The 14,970-nt window shown below is 38.1% G+C and overlaps 1 protein-coding gene across 1 annotated transcript in view; it reads left to right on the top strand.

Annotated features, from left to right (window-relative positions):
- gnb5b (guanine nucleotide binding protein (G protein), beta 5b) overlaps window positions 1–14,970 on the top strand; it is a 349,428-nt gene that overhangs the window by 17,817 nt on the left and 316,641 nt on the right. The window lies entirely within an intron of this gene.

Genomic DNA, 14,970 nt, shown 5'->3' with positions numbered 1-14,970 from the left:
ACAGCAAACAAGCTAAAAAACTCAGAACCAAAAACACAGAAGTTTTCATAAGCTGGCGACCTTCAGCTTCGCTTGGCATTCTGATACAGTTCCCACAGGTGCACCTACATATAACAGTATCGCTGCTATCATGTCTTATAAATAATGCAAACTAAGGTGACACTTACCATAAAGAAACGTCCTGCTTCAGTCGTGATTGCGAATCAGTTTCTGGTTGATCGACTACTTCAGACGTTTCATCGTTGGACTCGGCCTCGAATTGATACAGTAAAATCGATGCTATCTTTTGTGTCCATACATTGCATACAATGTCTTGGGAATTGATAGCTGTCATTCAATTATGGCAATGGGCGCGCAAAGGATTGGGCCATCTGACCAATCAGAGCAGTGTAGGCTCACGGAAAGGAGGGGTTAGAGAGACTGATTCTTTGAACTGCTTCTAACGAATCGTTTATGTATCTTTGAGAACTGAGGTGAAATTAAATGTATATAAATGTATATAAAAACGAAAGTGTTTTTTGACCTTGCATGCATGTAAACCTGTTGTAGGAGACTCCCAAAACAATATTAGGAACCTTAAAAAAGGCATAATAGGGGCACTTTAATGCGCATTCTCAGATTTAAAGTGTCCTCACACAGAAAACATTACAGTATACCACTGTAAACATATTTACTGAATTCTTTTTTTTTTTTTTTTTTCCCAGCAGGGTTTAGTAACATTGATAAACTATTATAGTTTTTCGTTAATATTTTGAATTAGATTTGCCAATTGCAATTATGCTGTCTGCTCTTTTTCTTAGTTCTTGTTGTCTCTTCATTGATTCTGCTTGTAAACAGCAGTTGTCATCACTAATGGTCAATCACTTGAGTAAACCTACTTTATTAAATAACTTCAACACTGCTTCAGTGTTACTTTTACTCTCTGTATATGGATCTATATGTACCCAGTGTTTTTGTAACCAGGGTTTGAAATTAACATGCGTCAGCCCTCCAAATGTGGGTAAAAATCAACCGTGGCGGGTAATGCATATAAGCTCACTAGCCAGTTTGGCGCGTTATGATATCATAAATGATGTCCTCCAAACAGCAGCCTCCAATATTAGCAAAACATAGCATAAAGAGGATCACAAAGTGGATAAGAAGTGCCATATGTTTATAATTTAAATACATTATCCCTCTAAAGCACAGCATTGCCCCCAGGCAACGGAAAGTTTTCTTAAACCCTAGTACATTTTTCTTTAAATGATTACAACCAATTAGAAAGGTCGAGAAAGTACCAAAGAACAGTCCAGTGAGGTGTGTGAGTCACTATCAAGGGGTGTGCAGCGGAGCCACTATCTGTATCTGTATTTGTAATCTCAAAATGGGCTCTAAGCAACGAGAATTCTGATGTATTTCCGCTCATACTTTATACCGGCAAGGGCGCTTCCGGTTTGTTTGGTAACCAAGAGAAACCATCAGCTGTGTGGGAGACACGCCCCTCACTAAAACAACAAAGAAAACGACGTAGTTTTATACGGTTTTAAAGTTTTATATGAGTTTATATCTTCTCCATAACCATGGAAAAGACCGTTTTCCGACGTCAAAAACAAATAAAGTCAGCGTCGGAGCACTGTAGTGTCCCGCTGTGCTCTGTGTCTTCACCCTACAACTCCTGTGCTAGTTTTCATTCCTTTCCGGTGAAGAAAGAGATCAGGAAAAAATGGATTTTAAACATTAGAAGGATCAACTTCCAAATCACGAAACACACAAAGGTATGCAATGTACATGTCAAACCAGATGATTTTGTGGAAGGAACACGTAGGAGGCGTCTGAAAAAAGATGCTGTCCCTACAGTATTTGAGTGGAATCGTGAACGCCAAATGCAGCTGCCGAGGTTAAGTGTTTGGGAACGACGAGATCGAGCACCGCTACCGGACTCAGATATGGAGGAAAACTAAATGGAAATTGATCGTGGACATGATTATTGTTCAGTTCCGGAGCCTGCAGCTCTGGACTTGTCACTATGTGAAAATGAGGAGTTGAAGAGAGAGATAGAAGATCTGCGGAAACAGCTGGAGCAGGCCAAGGTGAATAGCCGCTTTGGCCTCCAGAGATTTGCGGGGTCTGATGAGGATATTCGCTTTTACACAAGGTAAAACCATTTTGTAATTATTATTTGCTATGTAAGCCATTAGCACAATGGTAAAGTGTTTTTTAGTTATTGTTGTTTAGTTTTTAGCTCACGTACCTCTCATATTTCTGAATAGGGTTTTACCATCCATCATTGAACATGTTCTGAATGTCTTTATAATCAAGTATCATACAAGTATCATACTAAATGTGATAAATGGGACTAAAGTGCGTAGAATGCAGGGGGAACTTGTGTGTGTGTAGTGTAATGTGTTAGGATGTGTGTGTGAGTGTTGAGGGGTGGGCGTGTGCAAAGTCAGTGTAGTTTCATTATCTGAGAATCAGTTTAAGACTGTAGTAATTACCTAATTATTGTACCATGTGTTATGCCTTAAATATTTTAAAAGAAACAATTTATTTCTTTGCAGATTTGTAACCTATAAACACATGATGGCCTTCTGGGAACAGATTGAACCTTCAACACACAGGATGATTCGCGTCACCAGCTCCAAAGTCAGCAGGGAGACTGGGCTATTTGTGAAGACTCGGGCACTTCCTGCTATCGATGAATTCTTCCTCTTTATGATGCACCTTGCTTTGGGCCTCAAGCAGAAAGACCTGGCTCATCGCTTCCATGTCCATCAGACTACAGTGAGCCGCATCATAACCACTTGGGCGAACTTCCTCTATTTTCTTTTAGGTTCTGTGCAAATTTGGTTGCCGAAAGAGAGAGTACGAGCCTACCTGCCAGAGGAATTTGAGAATTTCCGAGACACCCAGGTTATCCTGGACTGTACCGAGCTCCGCTGCCAAACGCCTTCATCTCTGCTATTACAGAGTGAGGTCTTTTCCAGCTACAAATCTCACTGCACCTTCAAGGCTTTGATAGGAATGGCACCTCATGGTGCAGTAACTTTTGTCTCTGGACTGTATGCGGGGTCAATCAGTGACTGGGAGCTGTTCAAGCAATCAGGGATCATCGACGTCCTCACTCCTGACATGGCCATAATGGTGGACAAGGGCTTCTTAATTGATAACCTGGTACCATGCAAAATCCACAGGCCTGCTTTTGTGACCAAGGGCACACAAATGTCTGCCGGAGAGGTGAGACACACTCAGTCTGTGGCCAGGCTCAGGGTGCATGTAGAGCGCCTGATCCGGCGGGTGAAGGAACATAAGGTGTTTGACGTAGTCATCCCCTTGTCCATTTCTGGTAGCATTAATCAAATGTTTGCAGTGTCATGTCTTCTCATTAACTATCAGAATGGACCACTTGTCAAGGCATGGGCCCAGTGAGTCTACACAGTGTCATTCTTGTCTGTGTACTTAGTCTTTTAAAGTCTTTATTTGGCACATTGAAATGTTGTAAATATACTGTTGTAAATATGTTCTGGAAACTGTCTAATTTTCTTACTATGATGGCCTGTTTTTTTGCTTGCCTTTTGACTTACCACATATAGTTCGTACCAACATTCTTTCATTACTAATCCTGATAATTAACATTCTTCTTGACCAGTTGGTTCATTAAAAAAAAGAATTTTACAATCCAACTTTTGACCTCCTTTCTTTGTTAGAGCAGTCATAGTTAAACCTGCAATTGCAACACAGTTCTAATTCTGTCAATCTTCTGCCACCTGCTCAAATATTTACAACTATGGTGAAAGACAAGACTAAGATACAGTATTTTCAAGTGCCTTTTCTATTTATTTGAATGTTGAGTCATAAGTTATATTTATGATATGTGTCTATGATACATTTATTATGATAGTTACCTACAACTTTCCTTCGCAATTATTAAAGCAAGCAAATAAATACATAAATACATAAATAAATATGTACACAAAATCCCTTTCAGAGTCCACCAACAGTAACTTGATGGTCCATGGGCACTGAGAAAAGCTGTACTATTGTATGCTAGTCTACATTGACAGTTATGTAACAGTATAAAAACATCTGTGAAAAACAGCAGTATACAGTGTAACAGTAAAACAACAGTATGTGTACTGTATACTAAGTAACAATTTCCATTTTGTATAGACTCGCAAAAATGAACAATAGATCAGTTCAGATACTGTATAGATTTGTAAAAATAAACTAACACCTGAACTCACTGAACTGATTGAAACTGGTTAATGAACTGATTGAAACTGATTAAACTTATTGAAAGGTACTATGCCCAAGGCCATTGGAGTGACTTACTGCAAACACTTCTGTATGTAGTGGTAAAAGAAAAAATGATCTGCTCTGTCTCTAATGGTGTGCATTACATCAAGATCTTTATAAATTCGCTCGACTAACATGTCTTCCTGAGCACAAACAACAAAATCACACCACTCTAGCCCTGTCAAGAGCATCTGACCTTGAACTTGCCAGTAGTACTTGTGCTGCCTCCTGAGTTTCAAAGCACCACCGGACATTTTTAGATAGGGGCAGTCCACATAGCTCTGGATATTGGGGCATTTGACCTCAAGGAGACCAAATGGTGGGTTCTCAGAGGGATCAAAGGTGACTCCATCAGGAGAGCTACCTAGCCATGGAGCATCAGGATGTACAATGAACCCGCAGGTTGAGCAGTTCATAGATCACGCTGACCTCTCCTGTCACCTTGTCTTTCATTGACACTGTGAGGAAGGATGGCGAACACACGATTTTACACAGTATCTTGACAGTATCTCTATAAAAGAAAACTCACACAAACTCACAATCGAAAATTAGCAAGTAAATCTGTCAGTCATAGTCTAACAAAACAGCTAACATTAACTTTAACGTTAGCCATCTAATCGTTCAGTTAACATTAACACTAACGTTAGCTGCTACAATAACATTTCAACGGAATGACTTACTTCGTAATTATCGATGTAGCTGGCGATATACATCTTAAATCCTTTTTCCCGTTTGCTGGAGGGGGTGGGACATGACTTCTTGACAAGTCGGTCCACATCATTGATGGTCAGACGAGGTAGGTCTTGAAGACAGCGAGTGTAAAAGAGAGCCATGTTTGCCGGTTGTCGGTCTGTCTGTCGATCAAGTGAGCTAGAATTTCGCGGTCAGTGTAACCGGAAGTGTGTCAGCCGGTATAAGCCAATCCGGAACTTTGACGTGCATTGAACGCATTATTCGTATCTGTATTCGGATAAAACCGGAAGTGGGCGGGGCTTTACCCGGAAGTTCGTACAATTACTTGAGAAAACCGTTATGTACTCGTATTACAGCCTATATATCTGTTTTCTTCGTAGATATCATTAAAATAGGCCTTGTATCACTGAAAAAAATATATATATATTTTATGATTATGACATTTACTTATTTTTTAAATAAATAGGCTATTTAAATATATTCTAAATAAAACAGTAAGGGTTCCTATGCAGTTTGGAAAAGTATGGAAATTGATTTAAAGGGGGGGTATTATGCTATTTCATGTATTCTGACTTATATACACTGTTAAAAAGTTCTCATGCTAAACATGGCCAAAGTTTCAAAACATGATCTGGACGTATGACGGAGTATTTCTGTTCCAAAAATTCTCTTCCAAATCGTCTCAGGTTTCGGATTTTTTTTTTCGAGTATCGGCCTGAGTGACGTCAACGGGGGCGGAATTCCTTGTACGGGAACTTTTCCCGGAAGGGCGCGCGCGCACACGTCGACCAGAGTGAGAGAGCAAAAGCACCGCTATTAACGCGTGTTCGGCTTTACGGAAGTCATCAGCAGCGCTGCACAGGTCACAGACTGCACGAAATCAACAATGTCACAAAAGAAGTGTGTTTTTTTTGTGAGGGAAAGATAACCTTGCTTCCCAAAGAACCCAGTGGAGCTGAGAGATTTGTAGTGATGGCGAAATGAAGCTTTGTGAAGCACCGAGGCTTTCCCCTCAAGTGTATCGTAAAAAGGTTCATTACTCGAAGATTTTCAACACGGGGCACACTAACAACATCTTGTGGTCAAAAGGTGGAAAAAACTGCATTTGCGTTCCAGACGACCCAGCTATTTTTGGACTGTTTCATGTAATAAATCAGTCTGTGCTATTAAAAGCGTATAAAACAATGTAAATTATTATTATACGTAAAAAAGTCTTTCACGTGTCATTTTACTTACACAATTTGAATAAATGAGTCTTTGGAGGAAAATATGATCCCGGTCATGAGTCGGAACAGCAGGTGGTGAGTAAAACTGCATCAAATGTCTGTTTTGTTGGCAATAGTGCACACATAGACATAAAAGGGGGCTTGAGCACCTGCCCTTTTTCTTCCTTGAGAGAAAGTGCCCCCCTTTTTTTTTTTTTTTTTTTAAATAAATGAATATATATTCCTGTTTGCACATATATTTGTCAAACAAATATATTTACTGAATAAAAAAATACTATATATCAGGTAGGCTTTGTCGAGTTCAGATGCCTTCCCTCCGCGACACGTCATTCATTCCCGCACGCACGCGCGCCCTGCCCCACCTCGTGTTTCTGCTGGCTGACAACTTTTGGCAACTATGCCCGGGAAAAGACAACAGCTGTCTGGCGATGAGAAGCGAAAAAGTAAAAGCCCTAGCTGAATCCTGTGCATCTCTTTCAGGTAGCCTATGTATGTTCATAAACATATGAAAGTTTCTATTGAAGGGTGAGATTATTTATACGTTTAACGCTGTGTTAATAATTTGACCACCAGCAACGCATCTGCCTGATTTGATACTAATTGCAATTTATGTCATATTATAATTCCAATTATTTTAATGTGCTATGCATTGCGTTTTGAACCATGGTAAAGATATCCGTAGGGCTGTCAATACCAGATGTGGAGCATTCCATGGACGCGAATCAACCGCATTATTAGACATTTTTCTAAGCATGCACGTCACGATTTATTAAAACCATTTAAAAATCATAATACAGCATTGCATAATGCTATCATTCTTAAATCTACGCTTACATACTCAGGAGAATACATCAATAAAAGTTTAAACCCTCTCTCTTAGTGTGCATGTTTTGATGTCCACATATTCTTGTTGAAGAAATTACAGTGGCTGTAGCATTTCTATCATAAAGAAATGGCCGAATAGTATTGTTATTATTTAACTAATATTATATTTTTAATAATTATGCTGGTTGGCCAAAAACAAGGATTTGATCGTACTGTGTAACAACAACAATCACCAGGCTTTTGGCGCCCTCTGCAGGCATTTGTTATAATATATATGTTATATATGTACTTATTTCAGGGTGAAAAAAACTCTTGATGTGTTTAAATATGCAGATTAGATTGTTTTGTTTAATTTAGAAGAAATCTACAGATGCAAAGAGACGGAGGGTAGTAGGCTTAAAACAAACACCATCTAAATGTGTATTTTGGAAGTTTTCTTTCCATTAGAGTAAAAGAAGACATGTAAGCAAAAATAGACCAAAATCTTAAAATTGCCCACTACATGAAAGAAGTATTCCAATAGCACCAAAAGAATTAAAACGATGTATTGATTTGTGCAAAATAAACAAATTATTAGTGAAACTAGTATGTCCCTCTCCTTGGTGCAGTCATTTATTCTATATAGCTACTTGAATAGTGTTGAAAACATGCACATTGTGGCATAGTGTCCTTTGCTGTTGCCTGCTCTTGTGATAAACCTAGTGAATACTAAAGAAGACCATGGTCTCTGTGTGAACTGATTATTTTGTAGAAATCTGTGGAGTATGAAACTATTGTGTGAGTGTGAGGGAATTAAAATTAATTGGTAAGTCAGAGTTGTGTTAATATATTTAATGTTTTGTTTATTTTTTATTTTTTTGTAAATAAATAATTATGAGAAGTGCTCTTTTTTCCCACTTGAGCCCCTGCCCCCAAAATGTCTGTGCACGTCCCTGGGCCTAAGTGCATATAATGTAAACAACACGAACGTAGTGAATTAATAAATTCACTATTCATCATTCATACGCTATATTCATTATAGTGATTCAAAAGTTATCAATTGATAATGCAATGGTGTATTGTGTGTTTAAATACAGTTGTTTAGCTGACCATTGATAGCTTGCAGATCTCTACACAAAAGATGCGCGTTCTCGTGACTCTACGAGGATACGGCTGTTTTCGGAAATACTCGGTACAGCGTATGTATCTTTTATAAATATGATTAAACTGAAGACTTTTTGGAGATATGAAGGATGCACTACTACTCTATAGGTGCTCAAGATTAACATGAGATTGGCAAAAACTGTGCAGAGGGCGTGACCGCAGTGAAGAACTGCAACAGGAACGCGGCTACCTGATACGTTCAGTTCACGAGTTTACGCTCATTCACTTTACACACTCATTGCGTAGTGATTTTAGAGGTTTGTGTATTGTGCTTTCCCTGCATGCTCACCGGTTCCTATGCAGTTTGGAAAGTTATGAAATTTGATTTATGTAATTTCCAGGTCTGGAAAAGTGTGGGAAAAAGGATGGAAAAAATATTTATTTCAAGACTATTTCCCCTATTCGATTTTCTAAATATAAAATTAGCTAATAATTAAATAATAATAATAATAATAATAAATTATCGTACACGCAGAGTGTACAAGCATTTCATGGCAAAAATGTAGTGATTTAGTGATTGTCGTTCACGACTGAATGATTTCAAGGCGCTGAATGAATTCAAAACTTTCTCTTTACCATAAGATACTCTCTTTTGAACTTCACTAAACAAATGTGCGTGTGCCTCTTAAATCAGCAACAGATAAAGGAGCAAACGTGTAGAGTAGACCTAGTAGAAAATATATAGTTGATTATCTTGACAGAAAGTTGGTTTGTTTCTCAGACGCGCAGAGATGGAACGCGGATATACGTGCCGTGCTAATTCCATTCATTCGTGTATCATATCGTGCAAGGTTTAAAATTTAATACATTAGCTTACACATATTGAACAGTATGTGTATGATGTAGTATTTATCGATATTACTCCTCTCAAGCTATGATTTCGGAGAGACGCAACAGCAACGTGGTTATTTGATTTGCGCTCATTTCATTCATAAAGTTTACACGCATTCGCTTCACACACTTTTTGTAGTGATTTTAGAGGTTTATGCATCGCGCAATGATCCACTGGCTCACCTGTTATCCAGCAAACACGAGGAGTGACTGTTTCAATCTCAGCCGAACATTACTCGGCAGAATTATTCGTTATCCGTTATTCGTTTTGAAGCCATTATCCGTGCCTTTCCGAATAAGGTATTCGGCTTCGGGCACGCCCCTACTATCAAGCACCATTTGAAGGTGGGACGTCCTGTTCTGACACATGGTCACAGGAGCACATGGTGTGAGAAGAAGGCAAGATTATTTGCTTTAGTAATCTTATTTAAAATGACATGCACTGTACAAAAAAAAAAAAAAAAAAAAAAAAAAAAAATATATATATATATATATATATATATATATCTGTGTGTGTATGAAGGTGTAGAGAAGCCTTTTGTCAGGTTTTATGAATTTTTTTTTTATTTTGCATGTTCAGAAATTCAGTTTCTCTTTTCGTTGCCTCAGGGCAACGCTGTGCGACAAGGGGTACTTTTCGAGGATGTTTTGGACAATACCTCACATTGGCAATAATGTGTTATAAGAAGGGAAGATGCAGGGTTCCTGTGTGCGCAGGAACACCCAAAGGGATGTGCAAAAATTGTAACATACACCTCTATTTCACAGCAGAGAAGAACTGCTTTTTGAAGTTTCGTACGGAGTGAAATCTTATTACATGAAGTACATTATGTGACATGACACACTACATGATACACACCTATGCATGTATCACATTCAGTATATCAATGTCTTTCAAGGGTTTTTCCCTTTTTACTTAATGATTTCTTGACATTTTTTTAAAACAATTTGTGATTTTGCATTGTTCTCTGAGCATTGTCTTATGATAATTTTCTCTATGATTCTGTACCATTGTTGCACAAGCAACGAAAAAATATTTGGGGTGAGGGGAGGGTGGGGGGTCAAAAAAAATGTTTTATCAGTAAAATGTTCCCAAACGAACCAAAAAATGATTTGGAATATATTTTTTTCATGTGCCATCAACATGTGTGCAGTAGAGGGTTATTTTTTTCTAGGTGCGATAACATTAGCGATATTTCAGCAAATTTCGCAGACAAAACAGGTCCACTGTCAATAGTGTAGCGATGCATGAAGCACAGATTGGACATAAGTCATTTTCAAACCAAGCTGCTTTCTGTTGGTCAGTGCAGCAAATTCACTTGACCAACTTAAACATGAGCAAAATCTGCATGTGGAACCCTTTTAACCTCATGCAAAACAACTGAACAAGCAGATTATTAAAAAAAAAAAAAATATATATATATATATATATATATATAATAATAATAATAATAATATATATATATATATATATATATATATATATATATATATATATGGGATTTTGCCAATGCAGCACCACTCGGCTTTATTTATATTTTATTTTAATGGGATCTGAAAGCCATTCAATGAATCAGAATCAGATTCAGTAATAAAAGTATTTAAATCTAAGCAGTGATTATTTGATTATTTATATTTTGTTTTCTGTCACGACTGGGTACTGCTCAGAGACTAGGTTTAAGAAGATCCATGTGCAGCTTTATATGTAAGAACAAAATCCACAAAACATAATCCAAAAGCAGGCAAGTGTCAAAAACCAGTAAAACCAAAATGGCAGACAAATCCAAAGGGCAAGGCAAAAGAGAAGTCCAAATGATAGGCAAAGTTCCAAAACCACATGAGATATGAAATAACAGAAAGTCGTAAGAACAGTACTTGACAATTATAAAACCTTGATGACAAACGCAGAAACAAACACAACTTAAATAGACAAATGATACAAATGAGAACCAGCTGAGGGCAATCAACCCAGATGAGAACTGGGCAAAAGGACTCTGGGAATAAAGTTCATGGCAGAGACACAGTGGAAGGGAAGAGCGCTCTCTAGTGGACAGATAGGAAAATACAACTAGATACAGAGACACTGGGAAAAGGAAGGGGAAGGAGTTCCCTCTGTGGACAACTAGGCACAACAGCTAGACACTGTGACATTACCCCTCCTTACGGAGCGGCTACCAGATGCTCCACCAGAAAACACAGAAGTTCAGGAGGGAGGTGGATGTGGGGCAGGATGGTGGGCCAGGTCCATGCAGGGGAAGAGGAACAGAAGATGAAGGCCCAACTGAAATCCAGCCAAGCCATACTGGCAGAATTGAAGACATCCACGGCGGAGCAGAGGACCACCATAGCAGCACCAGCAGGCTTGAAGACCCCCGTGGCAAAGCGGAAGACCACCACAGCCGTGCAGACGAGCTAGAAGACCCCCAAGGTGGAGCAGACGACCACCACAGCCGAGCAGACGGGTTCGTAGAATCCCAATTGTGGAGTAGACGACCACCATATTTGACATAATTGGATGTCATGCAATGTTTTAGAAAAAAAGTAATGCTCATAATACTCTCAAATGCCCTTTACAATCAATTCCAGGCAAATACTGCTCTGTAATAATAATAAAAACAAATAAATAAATAAATAATGACACTGGTAGTGGGACAGTCCATTTGTTATATCTAAGCCTGACAGATATACAGTAGGTATTTCATAAATTATGAGTTAAGCAAAAATGTGGAGTTCATGTAGAGTACTATATTGATGAATTTACTGATTTATAGTAGGTATATTCCTCAAATTAGAAGGTATATTCCTCAAAGCAGTCAATATTTCTGAATAATGACTGTTCACAGAAATGCTGTATTAATCGAGCGCAGCGTTAGTTCAGTCAGGCCATGTAGGCATAGACACGGGACATATATACGTGGCATTACTGCTCAGTAAGTATGCTCAAACTGCTCGCATACCTCCCTCCCCATTATAAGCATGAGCATATTACTGTGCACCTTCTGGTTGTCGTCATCTTTTGTTTTAGATCACTAAGGCTTTCAAGTCCCGGCTGGCATGAACCTCACTGCTGAGAGACACTCATCCTCATAACCAAGCTACGGTATAGACGTCCCACTGCCATATCTACACGATTACCATGTTCGCTTTTAAACACATTACTAAGTGTCTTAATTGTCTATGTATTTTCAAGCTGATGGTTCCGGGGGGTTAATGTTAAAGCTCTTGTGTGTTCAATTAATTTTGGAGCAAGAACCCCCATAAGGAACCATACTGCCAAAGATAATTGTGTTCAATAAACTCAAGTAACTTGCCAAAGTGGTCCTGTCTGAACTCACAGTTCATCGAGAAATCCTATATATATCATTCAGAGCATAGGTAGTGTTCTGTTCTGTCTCAACTATAATCTTTCCAACCAAGCCAATAAAAATAATTTGAACTAAAAGCATATATGCATTTATTTATTCTGTTGATTTATCAAGTTTACATTATTTTAAAAGGATTTGATAATTCACTTAAACTACCATTGTTCTAGGTTTGTGCCAGCTCTGTTCTCTTTCAGTACAGCTATGAACAGGAGGAACTTCAATGATGCCAAATAGTGAGTAGTGTGCTGTCTGGTACAGTAGTGCAACAATGTGTTTGAACAGTGCTGTCCCAGCATCACAGGAACAACTGCTGTGGGACAGTAATACAAGCCGCCCAAATAATTAATTACATCTTTAAATTCAGTTTAAAGATGTAATTAATTATTTGGGCGGCTTGTATATTTTTTTTTGCATTTTAATACTACATAATTAGTATTTGTTCACAATTCAGACATTGAATAAAAAAATATTTTAATGCAAAATGTTTGTCTAAAACAGTTAGCTATGGATTAGTTATGGATGTTTGGGGTATGGATAGTTGTAACTGTTCTTTAAAAATGTTACAAACCACCCCTCATGATGATTCCCCTTATGGTGATTATTATGAGTCCAGTTATCAATCACATCCTCTGTTGAGGCAAAGTCACACAAGTTTTTTTTTGTGTATTTATGCGGTAAATTCAGGTATTCAAGTGAAGAGACGTGTAGCCAAGTATGGCATGCCATCCTCAGAATTTGTGCTCTGCATTTCACCCATCCAAGTGCACACACACACAGCAGTAAGTATTGAACACACACACACACACAGCAGTGAGTATTGAAAACACACTGTAAAACTGAACAGTCAAATTAATTAAATGAAATTAGTTTGTTTCACTCAAATAATAATGAAAGTCCATTGTACTTAATAGAAAAAAGTGGCTTGAACTCAAAATTTCATTGTAGTAAGGTGAACTTAATATGATTGAGTTGAGTTGCAGCAGATTTCTAATTCCTAGCATGCTTTGCATCAGACTGTATAAATAAATGTTGAAATTAAGTGTTATTTTATGTGTTTTTGCATAAGATTAACATAGGGAGACATAAGTTAGTATTTAACATTGTGTTATGTTGGGATTTACAGGGGGTTCTGTTATGTAAGTTTTATAGGGTTACCATTGTGGTGAAGAGTAGAGCCTGTAGTTAGGTTGAGGATGGGCTGCAAAACATTTAAGAACATTGTAAGGAACCCCGCATCGGCCCAAAAACGGAATCCGACGGCCTGGGCGAAGGTTAACGCGTGTATGCCTTTTCAGCGCATCTGTGAAGTTCACTTAATTTCACTTGTTTAATCTGACTCCATTTTCAAATGTTACTCATTTTTAGGTTGTGTTTCCAAATAGAAATGAATCATTGGTTATTCATTAATTTAGATTTTTGATTATTCTGATTATCTTATATCTTCAATTATTCGTTCACTGCAGTCCCGGTATCGCTTTAGAAAAGTCACTTCGGCCGACTTGAGTGCTCTTCCCGGACACAAACTCGTCAGTTCTGACCTTAAACATTGGATGCAGGGTAAATATCTACCTTTAAGTCGGTCGCGCTCTGCTTACTCGTAACAAAAAGCATAGTTTTTAAATATTTACGAAAACTGCAACTTATTTAAGGCAGCGATAGCCAGAAATCGAAATGGACTTAATTGATGTGCCCTATGCTCCATCTATTAAACCTTCCGTATGATCAATCCTGAACACAGATTTGCGGTAATACCTTCGCTTTAATCTACTAGAAATAATGAATTAAGAATAATACAGAATAAACCAAATATAATATTTTATTTGTCAAGTAAAATGTATCATGCCAATTACATTACAGTTAGACAATTAGAAGCCAATTCAGAAATAATAAATGCATAACGTCAATTACCCAAAGAAATGCATATACATACAGTGATGTGTGAATGTCTTCAGACATTCGCCCATCTCTGCACGGGGGCTTCTGGCTACAGATGATCCCCCTGACTGCTTTGCACTTTACCTTATATACAGACCAGAACAAAAGGGTTGTAAATATTTATTACACCAACACCTGTTTTGGGGGGAGAGGAGTGGGTTTTTCAACACCCAAAAGGAGAACAGAATTATCCTTAGTTTTCAGTCTTTTTCATAATACCAGTGACTGCTGTGAAATTGAGACCGTTTTACCAATCGCACCGAGACATTTAAAATGATACCAAACATGAAAGGAATAAACAATAGATACATCAGATACATTATACTTCTTGGAGAACTTTCAGTGACTTGAGTCAGGGGGAAAGGAAGGAGGGTGTGTGTGTGTGTGTGTGTGTGTGTGTGTTGGGGGGAGGGCTATTGCATCCTGTAGATGTGTGAGGGCAAGGCGTTGTCCTATGCTATTTCTTTGAGATCTTCTCTCCAGATGAGTTTTATTGCTTTATTGCAGGGTGCTTGATCTCAGTTTTTGTCTTAGCAGGAAAATCAAGTCTTACAACATATTTACTGTATGTTGTTTGATTATGTACAAGCAAGTATATAATGACAGTCTCTTTGATAGTTATAATAGCTTATGTTATTTGCTATCTAACATTTATGTAAATGAACTGTGATTATGTA

Source organism: Ctenopharyngodon idella, chromosome 18 (assembly GCF_019924925.1).
Source record: "Ctenopharyngodon idella isolate HZGC_01 chromosome 18, HZGC01, whole genome shotgun sequence".
NCBI classification, from domain to species: domain Eukaryota; kingdom Metazoa; phylum Chordata; class Actinopteri; order Cypriniformes; family Xenocyprididae; genus Ctenopharyngodon; species Ctenopharyngodon idella.
The sequence above is the reverse complement of the archived record's forward strand: the minus strand, read 5'-3'. Positions and strand labels throughout refer to the sequence as shown.